The sequence below is a fragment of the Cupressus sempervirens genome, chromosome 3, assembly GCF_028749045.1.
Source record: "Cupressus sempervirens isolate cs-2001-9-10 chromosome 3, ASM2874904v1, whole genome shotgun sequence".
Classification (NCBI taxonomy): Eukaryota; Viridiplantae; Streptophyta; class Pinopsida; order Cupressales; family Cupressaceae; genus Cupressus; species Cupressus sempervirens.
In genome coordinates, this window is record NC_143120.1 from 636,781,387 (window position 1) to 636,807,833 (window position 26,447).

The window sequence follows — 26,447 nt, forward strand, 5'->3', positions numbered from 1 at the left end:
CTTTTCCAGGTCCATTCTATTTGTGGAAATCACTTTTCTGCTAGTGTTCCCAGTTTTGCAATTCTAAGTGTTCCCAGTTTTGCTAGTGAACACATGCCAAATGCATCTAGTTATTTTTCATGAGTCCAAATCATAGATTTATATTATTCTCATGATAGTAAACTAATTCCCTAGTTTTTGGGCCCCCAAGTGTTCATTTGACCTATTTTCAATGCCAAAACTAAACACACTTTATTATTTTTCGATATGTTTGTTTGTGGGCAGTTTCAAATGAGAAACTTTGATGGTCAATATCTTTTGACCCATATGTCCTCATAAAAAAAAATTATGATAGGGTACAAGAATTTGTAATAGAGAACATATATGTTAGATCTTAGGGCCTAGTTGTTTGATTTAGTCAATTTTTAAAGATGGCTCATAAGCCTTCCTGTCAGAAAATCATAGTTTGCAAAAACAAGGAAAAATGAGTTTTAAACGATGATTCAATGGTTAAATTTGATTTTAATTAGTGCTGAGTGATTAACTAATCAGTTTGAAGGTTCACGTGTTTTAGTTTTGAATTTTTTTAAGCCAGAGCCACTTTGGGGTCTAATCGTAGATTGATAATGCATAGCAAGGAGTCAGGGTGTGCCTAGAGATTTCAATTTCTAAAAAAAATCCAATGCCTCCAATACTAAAGTTTATACTTAATATGATCCATATCACAAGTAGTGAAATAAATCTTTACGTTGCATCCATTATGTGAATTTTAATTTCCCAATCTACTTGCCTCGCGTAAACTATGAATTTATCTACTCATTACCCAATTTGCATGAATGACTAAAGAATTAATATGTTCGGTATTGATTACTGTTAAAATTATCAAAGTAATAAATATAAATAAAAGGGTCATTACAATAAGGGAGAGTGGGTTTTTATCAAAACCAAACCATGGAGTTCTATTTGCCTTAAAAGCGATATATGCCTAGGTGTTGAAAAATCTTAAAGAGTAATTTTCTATGGCCTGTACTGCATGCTTTTTTCATATTCCTAATGCCACTTCTAGGTAATGATTCTTCATGCCTCATCCTCGTAATATCACTTCTTTCCATCATGCTTACATCCACTATATCAAAATATGCCAAGTAAAAGCTAAGCATCTCGTTGAATCTATGAACAAAAGATAGAGAATTGTGCTATACTTCTATTTCAACATTCACCATGATGCTTGGTTGTAGCTTCTGTATAACACTTAATAGATTTTCTAGCAAGATAGGTTTGTATAAAAAAGTTCCTAGAACAAAAGGAGCATAAATTGCTAATGCCTCACTAGTTTCAACTGTGAAAAGCCTTGGTTAATATTGACTCTACGCTTATACAAAATTCTTCTAAAATGGTAAAGAAACTCGTCAAAAGTTGAGTTGGAAGTGGGGAAATGAAGGCGGTGTTTTCTTCAAATTTTTTGTGTATTTGGAAATCAATGACATACATGGTATGCAAATCCTCAAAGTAACATGCACACTAGAGGTGTTGAAGCATATCAATGAAATTGGGCTGCCCTCTAGCATTTTAAAAGGGAGAGAGCGTGGACCTTATCAGACTATTGCTTTGTTAATAAATCACTATGGCCTATAAAATGTATGGGAACACTAAATATGCAAATGACACACTTGGCAAGCTAAAAGAGTTTGATCTAAAATCGCCTTTGAAGACACCACTTTTGGAATGACCATTACATCTGTTGTAACTTTAGACTAGGGAAAGCTACTTAAATTCAAAAATTTTTCCCAGTCTGCCCTCAAAAACACAAGAAAGTATTACTGATTTGAAGTAGAATGTCATTTTTTTCCAAGGACAAGCTGGTGGTCTTAATAAAGAAGGTTGATGCTGTTAGAAAGAGTGCATCTTCAAGCGACAACAAAGATTTAAACAAGTACTTCAAATCAAATCTGAAGGGGCATGAAAAACCAATTTTGGTGAGGGATGTAGATATTTTTTAGTCCCACATTCAAGATGTAATGGAGTGCTTATGCCTTTTATGTGAAAACAAACAAATGATCAATGTCATAAAGCATCTATGCTTTATGACAAGCCAGACACTTGTTGGGGGGGGTGAAAAAGTACATGTTAATATGCTAGGACTAAAATTTTGAACACACAAACTGAGATAATGATCTGGCACAACAACCAATCAAACATCGAAACATAACACTAGGTGGACAAATTACAGTGTGACACATGGTAGTTATCTCCAAACTTGGCACAAAGATTGAGGTGGTGATGTGGATTGGTGTGCCACATGTCACGACATCACTATATCATAATGAAATGGTATGATGCTAAGGTTTCATGTGACATAGCGATAGGCTGCCATGTGGGAGGCGGGCTGAGGTGGTAGTTTTTTGATGGATGCACATGATTTTGCCATGTGGTATGAGATCGACAGGTGTTGCTATATCACAAAATAAAGATGCAAGGAAGTTAGCCAAAGTGACATAGTGATTTGTTGACACATGGCATTGGGCCTAGATGATGATGTGGTAGTTTTGACCAATAAGGTGATGCCATGTAGCAGTGACATGGTGAGGCACCTAGTAAGGTGATGATGTTGCAAGGTGACTATGCATGGTAGGTTTCTACATGGCAATATATCAGATGATAGGTGGTAGTTTGTGGACTAATTAGAGGGTGCCATGTGGCACCCAGGTGGTGATGACTATGTGAAGATGGACAAATCAAATGATGATATGTGTCACTTGGACGGTCATCCCATGTTTGACCTAAATGTAAAAGGGAGGGAAACTTGTCAGTTTCAAAAACTATTAATTTTTAATTGATTCCCCATTTTGAATGCACAAGTATTTTTAAATAAACATTGGTTTATATCCTAAATTCTAGACTTTACCTTAAATGAGTTTTTTGCAAATTTTATGGGCCAATCATGCATTTCAATTTGGAACTTCTTTTGGTCACCCTGGGCATGTCCTACAGGCTAGTATGTGACTATCATATACTGACGGAAAGGTCTCAAAATGAGATTCCATATTTGCCATTTTTTTTGCATAGGAAGCAATATGTCTGAGATATTTTGGGTTTTGTCAGAGTTGCTTATTTTTCAACTTCATTTTGGTATGACGGTTGAGACTTATTTTCTGATGAATTGATGAAGTGGGTGTGCACCAAAGTTAATTACGATATAGTTGGTGATGTATTTTTACCTCCAAGTCAATTTAGTGAAGGATTTATCAAAATTTTAGATGCATATCTAATTTTTTTAAAAGAGTAAGGGTTTCTCATCATTTGGAGGAGATATTTCAAGTTTTTTATACACAATAATGAGATTTCATTTGGATTTCAGTTGCAGAGAGAAAAAAGAGGCTATGCAACAAGATTAGATGGAGATTCAAGTGGAAATGTGTCACTTCCAAATTAGATCTAGATTCTTCTTCATTCTCTATATCTTTCTCTTTTTCTCTAATTGTGGGGTTTAATTCCAATTTTTTGGAAAGTTTCCATTACTATGATACCACCATTCCTCAACATTTTCTATCTTGTATGGAAAACATTCAATTTATTTATATATATATTTATGATCTATTTAGTTTTTTGATGAGTTATTTACATGCATCTTGAATGTATTGTTTCAAAGAAATAAATACAAGGAACAACAAACTTCTTACTTTCTTTTTTATTCTCATCTCCTATCTATGTTGTCTGAAATGTTTTGTGGTTTAGGATCCAAGAGATTATACCCATTTGCAGCTCCTTAAAGTTATATGTCTTGTTAGGTTCTTCTATTGGAATAAAGAGTGAAGTAAATGCTTACTTATCTTGATCAGGTTGCAGGTTTCATGAGAGGGATATTTTATGAGTATGAGGGTTTTTATGAACACTGATGTTTGATTCACAAAGTGATAGGATAGATCTGATATCTTGATGTATGGGATATGTTACTCGTATCATGGATGTATTCTTGTGATTTGTGGAATTTACCAATAGATAAGGAACTACTTAGTTACTGGATCAACATGTTCTTGTTGTTGCATATTTGGATTTTGTTGATATCAATATTTAATCAATAATTCTTCACCATTCTTGTTTAGGAGTTGAAAGGATGCCCTCACTTAGTTCATAGCTTTTGCAATTTTCTACTACATGCCTTTGTCATTACATAAGTATAGGAGAAATAAGGGTTTTATCTACTTTGTATAGATTTAAATTGTATGTTTTGGAATTGGTACCATATGAATGAATCTAAAGGTTTATTTGCCTGGGTTTTGCAGAGCCTGAAGTAGAAGAAGGAGTTTTCCTTATAGATGGCCCAAATTTATGAACAAATATGTTGAGCATGGGTATTAGCTACCCTTAGATGTGTTTGTACCTATCACTATGTTATTCAAAAGCTATTAATTCAAGAGCCAACACCAGGCACATTTATAAAAAATGGTTGAGCATTCCCCAAATTTGCGCGAATATCATCTCTAGTCATTGATCTAAGTTTATCAAATGCCTCTACTATGAGCATAGTGATTTCATACTTGATACATGTTTTCCATGTGTCTTCTTTCCAGGGCATTTGGAAAAGCTAGTCGATTGTTGCCGAATTTGGCCTGAAAAACATCTAGAGTTGTTGATCTTTGTTCATAAAACGGTAATCACGACATCACTTTTATAATATTACTAACATAGTCTTAAATATATTAGAATATTTCTAATTTTTATTATAAAATAGTTTTGCAATGATACTTTAAATTTGATTGTAAAATAAGCCCATCCGATGGAGAATTAAATTTGATTATAAAAGTAAGTATTGATTGTGCTCCACATATTCTATTATTATGTACTATCAAAACCAAACACTAAAGTAAGTGATTTGTTAATTAAAATAAATTTTAATGTTAAACCTCAATATGTTGATTTTAATTCAATGTTAAATATAATATTTTGTTTCTTAAGAATTTAATAGAAGAATTCAAAAATGCCAAAACATTGCATAAGTAAGCATTGTTATCACCTAAGCATGGTCATCTAGACTATTAGCCCCCTTCTTGTCACTTTGGCTAAATTATTTAATCATTTAACTAGGCCAAATTGCTAAAAATTAATTAATTTTATTTTAACCTATAGTTTTACTATATTATCCTAAGTCCATATTTGAATAAAAGAACATGTCCCCCTTTTAATTAAATAAAATACCCTATTTTTCTAACCCACTTAATGTGCACACATAAAGTCCTTTTTCTATTTACAAATTAAAAGAAAAGGCTTTTGCCTCACATGAAAGTCAACTCGTTTTTATTGGTTGAATTTATCTTACACATGGATCATGCCAAAAGTTAACCTCCACCCTTGATTTTCCACTTCCTTGATCTTGATCTCGACCATCTATCTACCTTTAAAAGAGAGAGCTCTCTCCTTCTCAAAGGATCAACTTCTTGAGTATTGTTGTGCTGCAAGTTTCTTAATAGATCTCCCTAGAGCTTGTGGAGAACTACTCATTTCTTGTCTAACTCTCTCATCACCACTCTCATACTAGTTTAGATTCATTTTTCAAATAGCTTAGTTCATTTTTTAATAGCTTAAATCACCTAGTTTAACTAGCTTAGCTTGGAAACACCAACATTTATTTAGCATAGTTGCATTGTGCATATCATCCAAGCTTAGATCATATTTGCATCACATGCTTGAGGACTCCTCTTGGACACTTACATTCTTGTTCTTTTCTAAGGAACCTCACATTGCATGGTTTACTAGAAAGTGTTGCATCTCTAAGGCTTAGCTATGAACTCATTTCATAATTGTTTATGCACCTTTGCACTCCATGGATAGGGAGCTCTAAATCAAAATTCAAGAATTCCAACTCCTGGAATACCTTAGATAGAAGGGTTTAGAGGAGTGCACTTTCAGAGTGTACATTTTTGGCACCCATTATGGGGTAGAACATTATGGTTTTTCTCCTAATTTGCATCTTTTTCCCACATTTTCTACTTGTTGTCTAGTCTTTTTACTTTTTTGAGGTGTTGAATATTGGGCGATACTTTCTCAACATTGTACAATATCTACTAGCACTGCCATGTGATACTTTTCCAGTAAAAGTATTATGTGCCCATACATAACTATATCACATAAGTATACAAAGTTTTATTGTGAAACTATAGGGAGAAATATCACATAGAATAGAAGTATCGTACCACTATACTGGGAAGTATCATACGATACTTTGTTATGAAAAAATATCACCCATCTTGAAACTTCTTGTTGTTTGGATTCTTTAATTAGTTTTTGGTTAAAAGTAGTTTGTTTTTTTGGGTTTTTCAAGTTCATTACTGTCTCATAGAGGTCTTATTTTAGGTTTTCATCTTGTTTTTGGAACTAACTCTTATTGGACTAATGGTTGTGCTTGTAGGTATTTTCCCTAAATACTTGGAAAATTTCCTTAAAAGAATGCATGTCAAAGCTTCAAATGGAAAAAGGCTACTAACGATTGTTTGCAGGGCTGCCTAAAAGCATAAAAACCAAACAAGTGCTTGTATTTCCCTTATTTTGTGTTTGACAATCTTAATAATTTTTTATCTTTCATAGGAACATAATACTTATGATTATGGTCTCTTAGTGGTAGGAAAGTATGCTCTTCACCCTTGTGGTGAATCATAAATCTTGACCCACCTTTAGATTCAAAAGTAAGAGAGCTAATTGAACTTGTTTGGAATGTTTGGGGGAAACAATTGTGATAGGAGATTATGCTCTTCACCCTCATAGTGAATTGGAAATCTTGACCCCCAAAAGTGGATTCAATCTATTTTAGTATAACATCTTTTAGAAGGCCTACTCTTGAGCAATCAAGAGGAATGAACCAAGTGGGGACAAGATAACCCTGCTATTCTGACCCACTATAAACTCAAGGTTATCGAGGACACAAAACCTTGGTAGAAATAGTGCTTGTCTTTTCTTGGTGTGAGTACTTGTGGGATTGGGATCATGAGGAAAATACTAGGAAAGAATTCATAAGGTGCTCTTGTGGTTGTGAAGTACCTTACTTACCACAAGCCAAGGTGTCACATTTGGGTGCAAGAGGAGTACTAAAAATGAAAGCCTAATCTAAACACTCTAAGTTAGTAACTACCTTATTTTTCTTCTCAACTTCTTGGTGCAAGGATCGATCCTAGTGGATTACTTAGATCACCCCTAAGATTTTACACTCACCATTTGTGTCCTCTTGGTTATGCTGATGGCATCTCCATGATAAAACCAATATCTCTTGTGGGAAACCACTTGGTGTGAGGTGAAGGGGCACTTAGTATGTGCCAAGTTGTTGAGTAATGAACCTTGACTCTTAGGTAGATCTACTTAGCAAGTGTTTTTGAATGTGCTAGACCTGTGCAAACATTCTTGAAATCAAGCATCTCATTAGCATTGGGAGGAATTTTCTTTAATATCACAATTATGCATTGGCAAGGTTGTTTTGTCTGCTATCCAACTGTTTGAGACATGCAAATTCCCCTTGCTATTTGCAAACCATGTTGTTCTCTGAAAAAAACTAAGGTCCTATACTGTCTACATAAAACTCTGGTCTAAAAGCATTCAAAAATCAACTTAAAACCTAAGATTTTTTTTCTCAAAAACTACCTTTTTCATAGTTCACTATCACTTTCTCATACAACCTTTTGAGAGATATCATACAAGTTTTTTTCCTAAAATTATATCAGCTACCTACTATAAAGTTTGTCACCTAACTATAGTAAAGTATATCACTCTCCTTAAGGAAAAGTATCATTTGGCAAGAAAGTATCACCCAACTATTGTCAACTCTATCATATAATATATTTTTTTGTCCAAATATTGCCTAGTTTTTGTGGCTTGTAAAATAGAGTCAAAATTGTATCTTAGCTGGTCTAAGAGTGTTGTCACTTCATCTACCTGAATCTGGTCAAACATCTACAAGTTAGACATTGTTCTAAGTTTAAAATATGGGTTTAGTCTTTCAGATGTAATCTAAAAATGATCACTAATGGTCACTTGTAAAAACTTGGTTATCTTTCCATGCTAGCTACTTGCTGACTCTCTTAACTTGAGTCACTAGTGCCATAATTGCTTAAGAACTCTTGAAAATCCACTCACTTATTCTATCTTTGACAAGTGATATTTTTTTTACCCTATAAGCTTCAAATCTAAAACACTTTTCTCATCCTATCAAATGAAGACATACCCTTACATGACGGTCATGACTAGGTTCCAAGTCAGTAAAGGTAGTCATCCTTATTTCACTTTTGAAAAATTGGAAACTCCAACTAGGAACCTTTGTAGGCAACCTTGTGTGGAGGATCTCATGTCTGATAAAACATAAAATGCTAACACTTGGAATAACCCACTCTATAGCTTTGAGAATCCATTCATTGCACCCTTTGATACACCTAGTGGTGAAGATAATGTCTTGGTCACCATGCATCTTGAGGAGATGAAACACCACTAAGAAGAACAAGCCCACATGGAAAAAGAAAGACTCAAAGAGGCCATATGCATGACCACTAAAGAAAGAGCCTATCATCAAGCTAAGTCTGATGCTCATGCATGCAATGACAAAAATAGGCAAGGCTACTATACAAAAACCCCTTTGATAAAATCCCTCTTGGTAGAAATGATGGAAAGATTACACCTCCTAGGACTCCTAGAGTCAATGTAGGAGCATGCTCATCGCCACCCAAACATTCACAATTGCATCACAAAAGTGAGACTAATGATGAAATAACTAGCTAAAACCTTATGAGATTTTAACAAAATGAGGTTGGCCAAAGACTAATACTCAAAGCTTTGGAACAAAATGGGGACCAATACTTTCACACTAATACATTTGGTACCAAATTACAATGGCAGTGTCGTTGCAATTTTTCTATCACAACCTTGTTGTTGTTGCAATTGCAATGATAGACCATCGCAATTGCGACGACGACAAGGTTGTGACCGAAAAACTGCAATGGCACTGTCGTTACAATTTGGTACCAAATGTATTAGTGTCAATACATGTCAGTGAAGGGATGAAAAATATCTCAATACTTTGACATGCAAAGGATAATCAAAAAATGAGAACCTATCAAAGTTGAGATCTTGAGAGAGGAAATGAAAGAACTTAGAAATCAACTTTCACAACTACAAGTTTCTAAGGAACAACCTAAAACCTCCTTTGTTAAATCAATATGTGCTCTTCCTTTTGTTAGGAGTATTTACATGCTTCCATTTCCTTGGGATATAAAGGTTCCCAAATATGATAAATACAATGGAAATGGTGATCCTTGTGATCATGTGAGACACTTATACACTCTTAGTATAGACTTCATGCATGAAGACACATAACTTATGAAGTTTTTTTCTAGGAGTTTGAGAGGCCAAGCTATGGATTGGTTCATGAAACTATCCCCTCTTCTCAAAAAAATTGATGAACTTGCACAATGCTTTATCCAATAGTACTCTTAGAACATTCAACATCCTATTACTATTCTAGATTTTGTGCAACATTAAATCGAAATAGGGTAAACCCTTTGCAACATATTGCCAGTGATGGAGATCTTTACATACTAGGTACTATTGGCAAATTCTTGAGATCGAGAAGATTGATATCTTTTTCAATACACTTAAACCAAAACTCTACTTCAACCTTAGAAAAAAAAAACTATTCACATCCTTCAATGCCATGGTTGAATGGGCATACCACATTGAGGATGTTGCTATTAGAAAAGGTGACATTGTCTTGAATAAAGACAAAAATGGCAATGAGAATGGAAAATGCAAGAACAAGAATTGGAATAAGAACAAATATGTTATCAATGATGGAGTAGTGGATGGCCCTAAGACCAAGGAGTTTTCATTTAACCTTTCCAATACTATTTATTCTATGAAACAATAAAAGACTTCAAAGTCTCAAACATCTGATAAAAAAGCCAAGACATGTTTACATACCTATGATAGAACCTTATGAAGTGGTCTTGAAGACCTTACTTAAAAATAAACTGGTGATGCTTCCAGATAACTCTTGGCTCTATGACCCACCCATTAGACCTACTTGGTAGAGAAAGGACCATATCTACAACTATCATAGGAACAAAGGCCATAACACTGAAAATTGCTATCATGCACAAAAATTGGGGCAAAAACACATGAACACATTTATTTAAAAAGTTAATAAACACATATTTAGCACATACTAAATTGAATATGTTACATAAAGTTAAAATGGGATTGAAGTGAGTTCTAGTTGTAATTAAAAATGATGCAAATTTGACATTTCAACCCTATTGTGCTATGACAAATCCTTTGGTTTTAGTGCTACAGGAACACTTAGATTGGGTTACACAACTCAGTTTGACTAAACCATAGTTAATATGTGACATCATATTCGAGGAAATATTAGGGTTCCATAATTATTGGGTTAAATTTGAATTAAATATGTTTATTTGAGTAAGGTATATTCATATAATTTCATTTTCTAACATTGGTTATTATGTCATCTATTATTTGTTTAGTGTGTTGGTACAATCCCTTAGGTGAATAAGTTTTGCATCTTCAACATTTTGTCTAATATCTTAATACTTGATTTCATTTAAAATAATACTTTAATTTAATTAATTAACACATTATTATTCATCATTTAATTACTTCAACATTCATTTCATTCTTAAACCATAATCTGAATCACTACGAGATTTTCTATCTAAGACCCTTTCAATAATCCTCTCATCTTATAACCTTAGCAATTTGAATTACATGAACCTTTAAGTTAATATATAAAAATAATATAACACATTATTTAGATACTTTTCTAATAAATTAATATGGTTTCACATGCTATATCAACATTTAAAATCTTCCCATACAATCTTTAGAGAGCATTTTGGCTCTCTCAAAAAGGTGGAAATTATAAGTTTTCATTTCTTCTTCAAGTACTAGGTTTCCCCATAGGAATTTTATAATGAAATGGTGTATTTATGTTTTTTTTTTTCATTTTATTGAGTTGATTGTAATTATAATATTGTTATAAATTGGTTTGTATCCAAGTTAGGAGTGATTTTAGGTAGTTTACAAACAATACAATATAAAGTAAAATTCATTGATTAAATAAAATTTATAAAGGCTAAGGTTTTAATATGCAAGTAAGATGATCATATCCAAATCAAACATTGATTTTATTACCTAATTTTAAGGATGAATTTTTTTATATATAGATTAAGTAATTCATAAGTCCACATCCTAATACCCTCAAACACAATAAATTAAATCCAAGATTTTTTGGAGAAAGTAGAGAATTTTCAATTTGAACTTTTTGTAAAGAAATATGATTGAAAGTAAGGTATGATTTACAATCTAATAAAAGTAGATGGCCACTTTTTCCCTATCTAAGAGTGAGTAATGGCAACACACCCTTCCCAATTTTCCCAATAAAAAAAAGAGAAGAAACATGGAACTAAGTAAAATCCCACAATACCCATCTTGACATGATACAAACACACACATAATACAATATGAAAGAATTTTATACATACAAGCAATGAACAAAAGGGCATAACCATGACAATGGAGAACATACTTTCACAAAGGTTATGGCTATGAATTTTGAGATGAGATAAATCCTCTCCTTATTTTAGTTCCAAACTTGGCTTCTCTATATGTAGAGAATGGGTGAACAACTTCTCACTCTTTGAAGGGAATCTAAATAGCTTCTAAAATTATCTACCTGAAATGGCAATAACTCCAATCTTGACTTTAAGCCTCCTATGGTCTTCCCACTTGCCCCTATCATAAGGGAAACCTCTTAGAAAGAGTGTAACCTTGGGTAACCTCATGGAGATGATCTATTTTCGCAACAAAGGAAGATTGAGATATTTTAGGGGTTATAAATGTTGCTAGGAAGTTCTCAAAGGGTGGGAAAGGTTTCTAGCCCATACACATACCACTTGGGCAATTGAATAACATTAATTTTGGCTTCTAGGATCAATTTATGACCTATATAAGTGGATTGAAATATTTGATCTTCCAAACAACCTAAGGATGTAATCTTTCCACTAAACCCTAATCAAGGGGAGCTAATTTAGGTTAGTAACTAATTAGTCTTAAATTTACGGGTTACTTTGCTAACCCTAAATTGACATGTCGACACAAATATAAATATAACGTGTGTCAAGTGACACCATAAGATTTATTTTTACATTACATTCGACATGTCAAAAATTACAGAATGATAAACATACATTCTTATTATGATACAAATTAGAAACTAGACAATGAGGTTCTAATCACTTTATTCGATTCAACCGTAGTCTTACAATTCGCACATATAGCTAGTTATCAATTCTTTGGTTAATTCCATGGTTAATTATCTTGTACACTCAATTCAAATATCAATAGTTTGATAGCCTCACATATATATTTAAACCAAATTTGCATAATCACATTGATAAATACTAAAACTTTCATTTAAATAACCTTTCTCATTTATGCACACATATTTAATCATATTTAATTGCATAATTAAAATATTGACATTTTATAATTTTGAATCATTTACCAAAAATACACCATCATAATGCATGCCTACACATAAAAAATCAAATAAAATGATTAAGAACTTTTAAAGTAAAGCATCACATGACATAAATAATATAGATAGCATTTAGTTCATCAAATAATGTCTCAACATATCGAGTCATAATGTGTCAAAATAAAATATATCAGATGTGCTATGATGGATCGGGATGAGGCCTCATAACTGCTTTAAACTCAAAGATGTTACCCAAGATCTCATCAATGGCAAAAAAATCATAATAGATGACTAGTAAAAAAATTTGATCACAAAGCCTTCAAATAAGTGTTACCGGATTATGAAAAAGAGGAATCATCTAAGGATAAATAGAAAAATCATGATGCAAAGATAAACGACACATACACTAACACTGACAATGTCATAAATATGATAATATTGTTGAATATCTTTGGACGAGGAGTCCAAGTTTGACAAGGAATCCAATTTTGATATAGATGATGAAAGGCCTAAGGTAGTCCTCAAAAGATGTAGTGCTCAACAATAGCATAGGGACACTCAACCTAAGGTAGTTCTTAGAGTGGAAAAAACTTCCTCCTTGTAGGGTGAGACACTTAATGTTGTCACAAGGGGGCAACCTAAAGTTGTCCTTAAAGTCACAAATGATCTTAAGAATGCCTCATTATCTAAGCAAGTAGCTATCTCAACTATATCCAACGATGACCTTGTCAGTGTATTACAAAGAACCCCAACACAAATATCAATATTTGAGTTGCTAGAACTATCTCCTTTGCACAAGGAAATTCTTGAGAAAGCTTTATGCACAACCAACATCCCCACCGATATTGATGTTGAGTGATTCCAAGCTATGGTGAATCATATCTCTTTACCACATTACTTCACATTCTTTGAACAAGATGACAAGTCCCTTAGTCATCCCCATAATCTATACCTACACATAGAAGTCCAAATCTTCCATATTCACATTCATCGAGTCTTAATTGACAATGGTGTAGGGTTAAACATCATCTATTTCAACATTATTCAACAACTAGGCATGTTCAAATTTGCTATTGGCCATAGGTGAAAAAGATCACTTTCAAAGCCTACGACAAGTTTGAATAACCTTCTAAAGGTCTTATTGTGCTACCAATCCATGTTGGTCGTGTTGAAAAAGATGCAATCTTCCAAATTTTAGACATCCACTGGCATATAAGGACAATTCTATGTCTATCAATACACTATCTGCTATTGAAACACTCATCCCTCACAATCTCTCTTCTTATGAGCTCAAACTGTCTTTCAAAGAGTGTGAACAAAAATTGAAAATGATGAGCCTTGGTATGGGTGAGTACACTCTAGAATCTATTTCTTTTAAAATAATTTCTCCTCAATCTTACGAGAAACCTTCTAAAAAATTGAAGCCCTTGGCTTTCGCTATGACCATTTTTTTGCACTTTTGGTCAATCCTCTATTCTTTTAGAAGTAGAAAAAGAAGACAAAGCTATCAAAAATTGGATATATAGAGAAGAGTAGGATGTGGAGGAAGTTACAATCACTACTCTTGTCTCTCCTAAATGCTATGGAAAGGGATACAAAAATCCAAAAAATATGGAATACCAGGGCCAAGGGTCCTTAACTAGTAATAAGAAAGCTCTCATAGAACCCTTAAGCCATATCAAGGGTCACAAAAATAGAGATACTTCTAGCCTAGGCTTTGGGCTAGAAGATCAATTACCAAGATTTGACAGAAGATTCCCATGTTTAGTGAATCAGAGGATGATAAACCATCCTTTGCTACAACTATTCTACAAGATGAAGATTTCATGCTTCCCACTTCTCTAATTTGGGGAGAAGAACATATGGTTACCACTAATGATGCTGAGGTTTCTACCTCTAGACAACACCAATAAGATGATTTTGATTATGAAGATCCAAACAATGGAAGGATAAAAGAGAACATTGCTCACTTGATCGCTAAGAACCAAAGCATAGACTCTGGTGAATATGAATGGGAAAGCCTATCAAATACATCTTGTGAATTAGGAATGGATCTTATCCATGCTTATTCTACCCAACCCAATGTAGTCAAAGAGTCTAGTTTAGGATTTGACAATTTTGGTTTGCAAAGTACTTTAGTGGATAATGTTGATCCCTCTAGGCCTATTCTTGATTTGGATTCCTTTGGAACTTTTAATATAGGCTTGAACTCTCATTTCACTAGAGATAAGTCTTTCCATATAAATAACCTTGAAGCCTCCATGTCTCTCTCATTAATCAATCCTGATCTCATAGACTAGTCTGCTCAATACCAAAGATCTGAACTACAATATTTTCAAAATGACTATGAGATTTCTTGCTACCTCAATGCTATCAAACCTATGATATTTTATATTAGTGAACCCATAGTCAACATGAAAAAGATATATATCAAATACCTCAGTCATAAAATTAAAAGAAAAAATAAGCAGTCAGATGGCAAAAACCAGTTTGTGGTGGTATTTGAACTCCCAAAAAAGTAAAAATAAGGACATATCTAAAGGTGAAAACCTCTTTGAGGCACTTGAGGATGAGGTACTTGGTAGTCTACCCAGTAATTTTAGGATAGATCTTCAATTCTCATTGAACCCACATAGACTATTAACATAGGTATAGAAGAATCTCCCAAAACCTTTCATGTGGCTCAATCTCTAACGGCTAAAGAAAATGAGAACTTCATTAAGTTCTTTCAAGAGAAGAAAATCAAATTTTCCTAGACTTACTTAGAGATGCCTAGCCTTTATGCTTATCTAATTAAGAATCATCTATCTATTTCTCCTGATGTCAAGCCTATAAAGCAAAAATTGAGAAAAATGCATTCACATGTGGCTCTTTTAGTAAAGGTAGAACTAGAAAAGCTCTTAAGTGAAAACTTTATTAGAGCCATCGATTATGCAAAAAGGATCTCCAACATTGTACCTATGTCCAAACATGAAAAGCCAATTTGAGTATGTATTGATTTTAGAGACCTAAACAAAGCATGCCCTAAGGATGACTTTCTACTACCTAACATAGATATGATAATGGATATGACTGCGAGATATGAAATGTATTCTTTAATAGATAGCTTCTTTGGGTACAACCAAATCAAAATTTTCCTTGGAGATCAGGAAAAAATAACCTTTACATGTGCATGGGGTACCTTTTGTTGGAATGTCATGCCCTTTGGGCTAAAAAATGTAGGAGCCACCTACCAATGAGCCATGACCATCATCTTCCATGACATGATGCACACAAACATGGAAAACTATGTTGATGACACATTGGCCAAATATAAACAAATAAATACACATCTTAATGACCTTAATTTGATATTGGACCATATGGAACAATTTTAGCTTAGGTTAAATCCCAAAACGTGTGCATTTGGTGTCACATCTGACAAATTGCTAGGCTATATCATATCAACAGAAGGCATTTAAGTTGATCCAAAAAGGTAAAAGCTATCATGGAAATGCCTCCTCCTAGAAATGTCAATCAATTAAGAAGTCTTCAGGGATGTCTACAATCTAGTTCATCTCTTAGGTCACTAATAAAGCTCAATCCTTCAACAAAACCTTGCACAAAGGCTCCACATGTATCTAGAACAAACTATCAACAAAGACTAGATCAAATCAAAGGGAATTTGGCTAAACCTCCAGTGTTGATGCCACCCATACTAGGAAACCTTTGATATTATACATCTCAGCCATAGATTCTTCCCTAGGAGAATTTTTAGCACAAAGCGATAAGACTGAAAAAGAGCGTGCTATTTACTACATTAGTTGCACTTTGGTGGCCTATGAGATGAACTACAAAAACATTGAGAAGGCTTGCCTTGCATAGTATTTTCCTTCCAAAAAAATTGACATTACATGTTGTCTCACATAGTGCATCTCATTGCAAAAATAGATCCCCTCATATATCTATTAAGTAAAGTTGTGCTTACAGGAGGTCTGGCTAAATGGATGATGATTCTCTCTAAATTTGACATTCAGTATATTGAACACAAATCTATCAAGGGGAAAGCCATATCTGATCAACTTGCTGATTTTCCATTGCAAGATAAAACTTCTTTGTAGATTGAATTTCTTGACGCTTCCATCATGTATGCCGCTAAAAGGACCTAGAAGATGTTCTTTGATGGTTTTCACACCCAAAATGGGGCTAGTGCAAGCATTCTATTTATCACACCTCATGGTGACATGATCCCTAAGTCTCAAAAAATCCTATTTCATTGCACTAATAATATAGCAAAGAATGAGGCCTTAACAAACAAGGATTAAAATAGCTTTAGAATGAAGGATCACAAAGCTGCATATCTATGGAAATTTTTAGCTTGTCATAAACCAAGAAAATAATGATCATCAAACGAAAGATGACAAGTTGGTACCCTATGAGAAATTGATTGATGCTCTACAAAATTACTTTACATTTGTGAAATTTCAACAAATTCGTAGAGCATAAAATAAGGCTATAGATGCTATGGCTACCCTACCATATATTCTCCAATTATAAGAACATGAAAAGAATTTTGAGTTCTTGGTGAAAGAATTATGTCATCTCGCATATGAATCCTTTGACAGTCATGTGATCTGCACTATTGTTGGTCACAATTCCTCTCACTACTCCACCATTTTCTCCTACCTAAGTCATCTAATCATTCCTAAAAATCTCACATGAAACTACAAATGCAAACTCCTTCGCAATGCCTCACACTACACCTTGGTCTCTAGTGACACAATGCTCCTTAGATGTCTAGAACTAGAATGTTGGAAATGATTGAAATAATTATAAGAAAAGTTGAGGGAGATTGTTGGAATAAAATATGGAACTAGTAAAGAATGTCCTCAATCATTGTTTTGTCATTGATGTCAAACTTGCTACTTGCAGGAATGACAATTGCTTTAGTGATCCAAATACTATCAATTAGTTGATTGTCAAGGTGGAGGCAATTAATAAGATGTAACTAAAATACCTAGAGAAAGGTTGAAGTTATGATGTTGTAATGAAGTACAAGGATCAGCTAAGCCATTGATGAAAGAATGTATTTGATGACATACTACAAAGAATGGGCACACTGAAACATATCAAAGATTTAAGGTTTTAGCTAAGTCTTTTGTAAAGCTCAAACTAAGTTCATAAGAGAGAAGGAACCGAGCAAGCTAGTAAGAGCTGAGCAAGTTTTAGTTAATGTCGAGTAAACTTCAGATGCCGAGTGGTGCCGAGTAGAATCAAGTGCCGAGTAAGTTCAAGTGCTGAGTAAGTTCAAGTGCTGAGCAAGTTCAAGTGCCAAGTTGGTATAGGTGCCGAGTAACACAGAGGTGCTGAGCACCAGTAACTCAATAATGCTGAGTTGCTGCATTATTTAGGAAATCAAAGATTTGCCAGATCTAAGCTGACAAGGTTGTTATCTAGAAATCTGTGAATTAAAAGGAAGATAAGAATGATGAGTTGGTGGCACAGAACAACATGTAGAACATTTTTAAGATACAACTGGCAAAGTTTCAAGAAGAAAACAAGATATGGGGTAGATACATTGTATCCTACCTAATCCATTTTGAAACCCTAAAATTGAAGAGGGAGAATTGAGTGGCAAAGGAAAATCAGACTTCTATATAAGAAGACATTAGTTAATGAGAGCTAGAGGGGACAGAAGAAAAGAGAGACAATGGTCAAGCATAAAAGCATGAAATACTGAAGAATGTGCCTAAGAGAAGATAGCATAGAAATTCTATTTGTATAGATGACCACAAAGATGATTGCATTGGAAAAATGAGTTAGAAGACTCAAGGAGATGAAGCTTGAAAGGAAGACAAGCAGTTAGAGCTAAAGAGATTAAAGCCAAGCATAAGGATTGAACTAAAAGTGTGATCTAAAATCTACAAAGTATGTTGTAAGTTATATCATATCAAAAGACCATTATTGTTACTTTCTAGCAATTGTAACTGTAAGTCTAAATCCTATGGACTTAGGTTGGTTTAAAAGCCATTAGAAAAATCCTTTAATAGGGTGACATTCCAAGTGAATGTTCTAAAGACATTTAACCAGGCCCATTCCTAATAGTTTGGTGAAATCCTCTAACAAGGTCACATTTAGTAGTGTGTTGTAAGCCTTTAACAGGGAAGGCTTTTAATAGGGCATCACTTCAGAAGAGTGAGAATCAAGTAGCATGTTACTGGTGGTTTTTCCCAAATTGGGTTTCCACGTAAATCATTGTGTCATGTGTTGATCTTGAATGTTTTATCTTTGCATGTTGATTTACAGTAATTTTCTTATATGATTGATTTAAGTTTGAATAGATAAAAGGGTATGGATTTATTAAAAGTATTAAAAAGGTATTAATAGGGCATTTGGACCTTGAATAACTGATTCACCCCCCCTCTCAGTTATTCTAAAGAATTCTAACATAGAAGAGTCTAAAAAGGCATTAGCCAAAGTTCATGATGACATTTGTAGGGCACACTCCAATGGCCTTGCACTTGCTTGAAAACTAATTAGGGCAAGCTACTATTGGCCAACCATGCATGTTGATGTTATTCGATATGCTAAATCTTATAAAAAATGCTAGTTTTATGGTAACTTGATTCATATTCCTAGATGTGAGCTTATACCTTTTGTTATATATTAGCCTTTTCAATACTCGATCTTTGATCTGGTGGGAAAGATTCACCCAAGTTCATCAAGTGGTCACAAGTTTATTAGTACAATGACTGAATACTTTACAAAATGGGTTAAAGTTTTACTTTTAGCTACTGCTACAAGAAAACATGTTGCCTTATTTATTCACAACCACATTATTTGTCACTATGGCATCCTATCCTTCATTATTATTGATAATGGAGGATAGTTCAAAAATAAGGACCTAAAACAACCATATAAGAAATTCAAGATCAAACAACACTTGTCCTCAATCTACTATCCCCAAGGGAATGACCAAGTTGAGGCCTCTAATAAGACATTGCTCAAAATCCTACATAGAATGGTTCACCAATTAGGAAGATATTGGTACCTACAGATCAATCTGACAGTATGGACCTACAAGACCACCATAGATGCTCCTACAAGGGCTACACCTTTTTTGTTAGTCTATGGTTCTAAGGTTTTCTTAACCTTAGAAGTCAAGATTCCCTCACTATGAGTCTCCCTACATGGGTTGATAACTAATGAAGACCATAGGGTTATGAGGATACAAGAGCTAGAAACCAACGATGAGCTTCATAAGGCTAATTTTGATCACATGAGGGCCTATAAAATATATATGTCTACTACCTACAAAAAAATCTTTATCCTCGTGAGTTCCAAGTGGGTGAGCTTGTGCTTTGAGGAAATCCCAAAAATTAGCAAAATAGAGAGCAAAAAGGGAAATTTGAGCCTAGCTGGTTGGGTTCCTACATTGTCACAATAGCATTTGGATCTAGTATAGATCATCTTTCTACTCCTAAAGGGGAACAACTTTTTGAGCCTATCAACATTCTACATTTGAAGAAATTCTATGCTTAAGGATTATAGCTTAGCTATTTGTATATATCTATTGATCTTGAAAAAATTCTAAAAGTAAGAAAATGTCTTGAATAAATGATCATCTCAGTGAAAACCTAGAAATAGGCACTTTGATGTATCACCAAAAAAATCAAAGAATTCAAAATATACAATTTTTTTTTGAAAAAAGTCTTGAAAGAATGTGACAAGTGGTGAAAACCTGGAAACCAGCACCACTTGAGACCCTTGCACCTATGTCTATTAGTTTCACTCATCCACTCAACACATTTCTTATCTTGGAATTATCTCTTGTCCTCGTAGCTTATAAAGGTCTCCTTGTGCATTAGGGTTTCTTTTGGCAACTCATACAAAACAATGTTTCTCAACACTACTCCCCTTGACGTTAAGTGTTTTTCAACACTTATCAGATACTTTACCTACAATCTAGGATGGTATGATATTTCACTATCAGATACAAGTCCTGACAAAATGACCATGTGACTTACACACACACACACACACACACACACACACACACACACACACACACACACACACACACACACACACACACACACACACACACACACACACACACACACACACACACACACACACACACACACACACACACACACACACACACATAGACACACACACAAACTTAAACATTTAACTCACCGAGATTTGATGAACTTTATCTTCTTTATGTGTTGTCTATGATGATTCTTTTGCTAAGTGTTTCCTCCCTAATAATCTTTCGAGGATGTTTTGGACTAGAAGAATGGGGGAATGGGCATGTTTACTTTTTTTTTTTTCTTGTGGATATACTTAGTTAGTTTAAGGTGTTTAGAGAATTCATGCTTGTTCTAATTGGCACTTTGACTTACAATATATCATCCTTGGTTTTTTTTGGAAGGCCACACTCAGGGGTATCCTAGTGCTTATGCCTTGATATAGGTGTAATATTGCTATACTAAACTTAGGGAATCTAACTACATTATTCATCTTGACCTACATGTCTTTGATGCTTAGGTTGGATTCATTTATTTCTATCCCACATAGATCATATTCATTTCCTCATAGTTATACTAGTGATGATTGTATGATCTTCCAATGTCCCTAATAATGCTCAATGATGAAATTAGAGTTTAGATGTTTTGTATCCCTTGAAAGTAAACCACTTTGCATCTTAGTTTTTATATAGGCTAATTTTAGATTAGTCTTGCATTTTTTCACATGGGGAGAGCTCTCTCTTCATCTTTCATGGACATGTCAGCTAACTACTTTCATATCTTCTTCACTTTCTTCTCAATCATGTCTTTTCATTTTCTTCATCTTTCATATTGCCTCTTTGCTATCATGTCATCACAAGGGGTTAATCTAAATCATCACATCTAATCTATCAAAGTATCAAATTTTCAAAACATAAGTCTATATCAAAAACATGATAGCTAAATATATCCACGAGAGAGATCCATGAGCATATAAACATGAACGTAAAACTAAACATACATAACCATGAGCATAAACTAAAACATCACATGGAAACATAAAATCAAAATTCTAAATCATCCATATATAAAATCAAACACATGAGCATAAAGATAAGAAAAATACATAAGTACATCGATCAAATCCAGTATCTCATATATATCAAATGTGTCAAAATACATATATAACATGTGATCCAAAACTTGGATCAATGTCTTAAAAATACATATGGTACAACAAAATGCCACAACATTAGCCTAGACCTAAGACTAGCTTCCTCCCTCATGAGTAGGCTATAACTGAGGAGGAACCCTTGGTACCCTCAATGGTGGCTGATCCAATTTGGTAGCCCTCTCTGAATACATAGGTAGCCATCTATCAACTTGAATTGTAACAATGTACACCCCATGGTAGTAGGCTACCCTAGCTGTCTATCACTCCACCTCCCACTGGGCCTCTGCTAAGTCATCTCTTAGTGCTCTTACTTTCTTATCCAACTCTTCTTGGGAATCCACTAGCTATTGGTCTTTGACCACTATGGTCATCCTCAACCCTTGCAGCTCTACCTCCAAGCCACAAATTATTGCATCTTAATCATCCTCTCCATCTCTACCGAAAGGCTTCTCCTTTCATGGCTCAACATAATCCACTCTCCTACATCTTAGTGGATGCTCCTCCTCCTCCTCCTCCTCCTCCTCACTCTCCTCTCTCATGGCCTGGGCCCATGTTGGCCTCCTTTCACCTACTTGGGAACTAATCCTAACCTCCATATTCCTACCCCTACCTCTACCTCCTCTATCGTCCTCACTGTCTCCCCTCTTTCCTGGTACCACATGTGGTGCATCTAGTTGTTGGAACCTTGAGAAGGGATGCCTTTGAATCTCATACAAATATGTTAGGTTTTTTCCTTCATCTGCTAAGTCTAGCCAATAATACTAGGGCTCTAGCATGAGTTTTGTTGCATCTCTCAAGGCTATCTAATAATCCAACATAGGTAACCAACCCTACACCTCCTCACCATAAAATCAAGCATAAGTGGTGGTCTCCAATTAGATCACCTTCCTATGATCAAACTACCACCATAATCGATTGATAGAAAATCTCTCAACAATCTCTAAATGTCTCCCAACAAGTGGCAAACTATAGTGCATGTACTCAAGCTCCCATGCATTAGACCATCTATGATACTTTCGATAAGGTCACCACATAAAAGAGGTCTAATCATAAAAAATATGCTAATAGTAAGTCACATCCTTTCTATAACTCTATAGGATGAACCCTATGTATCTAAAAATAAAGGGCTCATTGTGATCTCATGGCTACACTTATGGTTAGATCATTGCATTGTACTCCCAAGCCCATATTTGGGCCAGCACTGTACCACATGGCCATGTCTACCCAAATTGGTAAACTATCTTGTGAAGCTCATGATACACATTGGTCAAATTATAGGTCCCATGCCATCCTTTGGGACCACCTAATTAGGTCTTCTACCAATCTAACCCATCTTAGTGGGAAGCCCTTCTAGCCCCTATTAGTGACAAGTGGGTGGGAAACTAGTAAGAAAAGTAGACAAGGTAATGGATACTCATCTCTATACTCATCTATTAGCCTATTCCAACTCAAATGGCAATCCAAGATTGTTAGATTTCAAAATATCTACTATACTACTAATTTTCTATCTATTAGGGTCTAATCGTAATAAACTTGTGACATACAATAAACTCACATTAGTACATCTCATATGGATATCAAAAAATTGAAATGAATGAGCATTAAAAAATAACATTCATAATCATAGGATCACCATAAAATGAAACATGAAGGATGTGATATACATCCTCCAAGATTATGGTAGCGTTAGTAGTTTTCAGAGGAAAGGTGTTGTGCTTATTATGCCACTGCTCAACTAAAGTACTCAACAACTCATTGTTTTCCCATATATGGGGCATGCATGTCAACCATCTCAAACCCATGCTTGATATAGAAACCTTCTCATCATCATCTTGATGTTGAAGGATGCAGAACCCCATGAATTTGGGGGTTCTGATCAGAAGAGTGGGAAAAACTATTTGTGAAATCAAGTCAAATGAACATCAAACACATTAATATCAGCTATAAACATCATCAACCAAGCCAAACAATAGAAAAAAGTGTACATACATGTAGGATTTAACTCTAAACATGTAAAACAACCCAAAAACAAACTGTACAACACTTTTCATTATAGAGAGGCAATACTTTTTCTTGATTAAGTATCGTGCAATACTTTTTATACTACTTGGGTGATAGTTTGCACCAGGATATTTGGGTAGGGTTTATATGACATGACTTCCTAAAGGTGTGTGATACATTTTTTCGTAAAAAAGTATTGTGTGATATATCTTAAGGTACCTATGCAATACTTTTAAAGTATCGTGCGATATTTTTGTCAAGACCCCTAAAAATGTATTAAATTCTCAAAAAAGTAAAAAGTTTTTGAAGACTTATTGAGGCCTTGTACTTGGGTGGTTGGTTGTGCAACCAACTGCCCTCGAAATAATATTTGTGGGTTGGAATGCTAGCTAGCGCCATGATCTCTCTCAAAATCACTCAAGATCTCTCCAAAATAAAAAAAAGACAAATGAATTGAAAATGACCCTTGGACCCCTTATATAGTCCTTCGACCTTATTTTGACTCATTTTTCAACTCAGAAAAATCACACCCCTAGCTAATTTCAATGTCTTGGATCCATTTTTGGGATTGAAATCAAATTTGAGTTTATCTTGATAGTCAAAATTGCATTTCAAAATTTCACCTTCTTCTATATAGTTACTTGAATTTTTTAGGTCTAATCTTAGAATCTTCACTGGGGCATATTCATTTCTCCATGTCTTTACCATTTCTACACTTCATATCTACTTCAATTCACATCTTTCACTCCTAACTCACCCTTCTACTTGATTTGACCTAATTTTCATATTTCATACTTCTTGGTCAACTCTAGTCAAACTAGGGCATTCTATCACTTATAGTCACTCTTTGGTTCTAATCTCATATCTGTCATCATGGACTTTGCTATATCTCAATTTTCTCATATCTTTATCATTTTTACATTCCCTTTACCTCATTTTGATTTTGATCCTAAGAGGGCAGAAATACTCTATCAACACTTGCTACAACTATCTATTTCTCATGAGTATATGGTTGATCTTTTCATTTTGCTCTTGTTACTTGGTGTTAGTAATCTTCTTGAGTTTTGATATCATCTCTTTCCTAGTATTTAGTACTATCACTATCAAGTTGTACATTCAAGACTTGTTATCTCTTTTCGCATTTTGTTCTTTAGAATCAAATCTCTCTATTACTTCCTACTTGGCTCATGTATTCTTTGATGTCATGTGTTTATAGATTGATCACACATTTGTCAAAGAGGGGAAAATGTAATCACCTAAAAATGGTCATCTAGACTATTAGCCATCTTCTCAACACTTTGGCTAAATTATTTAATCATTTAACTAGGCCAAATTGCTAAAAATTAATTAATTTGATTTCAATCTACAGTTTGACTATGTTATCCTAAGTCCATATTTGATGAAAATAACATGTCACCCTTTTAAATAAATAAAATACCTCGTTCTTCTAACCCACTCAATGTGTACACATAAAGTCCTTTTTCTATTTACAAATTAAAAGAAAAGAATTTTGTCTCGCATGAAAAGTTAAATCCTTTTCATTGGTTGACTTGCTCTTACACATGGATCATGCCAAAAGTCAACCCCAACTCTTGATTTTCCACTTCCTTGATCTTGATTTAAACCATTTTTCTACCTTTAAAAGAGAGAGCTCTCTCCTTCTCAAAGGATCCACTTCTGGAGTATTGTTATGCTGTAGGTTTCTCAATAGATCTTCGTAGATCTTGTGGAGAACTTCTCATTTCTTGTGTAATTCTCTCATCACCACTCTCATACTAGTTTAAATTCATTTTTCAAGTAGCTTAATTCATTTTTTAATAGCTTAAATCACCTAGTTTAACTAGCTTTTCTTGGTAACACTATCATTTTGTTAGCATAGTTGTATTGTGCATATCATCTTAGCTTAGATCATATTTGCATCACATGCTTGAGGACTCCTCTTGGACACTTACATTCTTGTTCTTCTCTAAGGAACCTCCAATTACATGGTTTACTAGCAAGTGCTATATCTCTAAGGCTTAACTAAGAGATCATTTCATACTTGTTCATGCACCTTTGCACTCCATGGATAGGGAGCTCTAAGTTGACATTCAAGCATTCAAACTCATGGAATACCTTGGATAGAAGGGTTTAGAGGAGTGCACTTTTTGTGTGTACAAGCATAACAAAAAAAAATAATTTTCTATGGAACTCTAGAAATTTCATTGATTTTCCCTAAAATTTACAATATGAGGAAGATGCATGTACAATGATTATAATTTTATTAAAAATAGAAAGTGAAACTAGACTATAGGGGAAAACCCTAGTACTACTATACTAGTTAGTGTAGAAAGCATGAGACCTAACTAAGGTTGTGAATTGTTGTAGCCATGGGTTTTTGTAAGCTACTTCATCCAGATTTATACCATTTTTAGAGAAAATCCAAGCCAATTCATGCCCATTTCTTATGGTTCTTCAATTGCCCAATAGTCAGGCCCAAAAAAATGGTTACAGGGCCACATTCTAGCCAGATTCTAGAATCTTGAGGATTACAAATGCCCAAGGGATCCCCACCCCTAATTCCACATAAGAAACAATGCTAATGTCATCACCCATGTATTATGCTTTAGAAGTCTTCCTCAGGAGCAAAAAAATATCGATCATTTCTTCTCCAAGGCCAAGAAAAGATGCTAGAAAATGAGACATAATGTCTATGTTGACATGGTAACTATTCTCATTCTCCAAAACCTTGCACCCCAGAACCATTTTCACAGTATAAATAATGAAATATGTA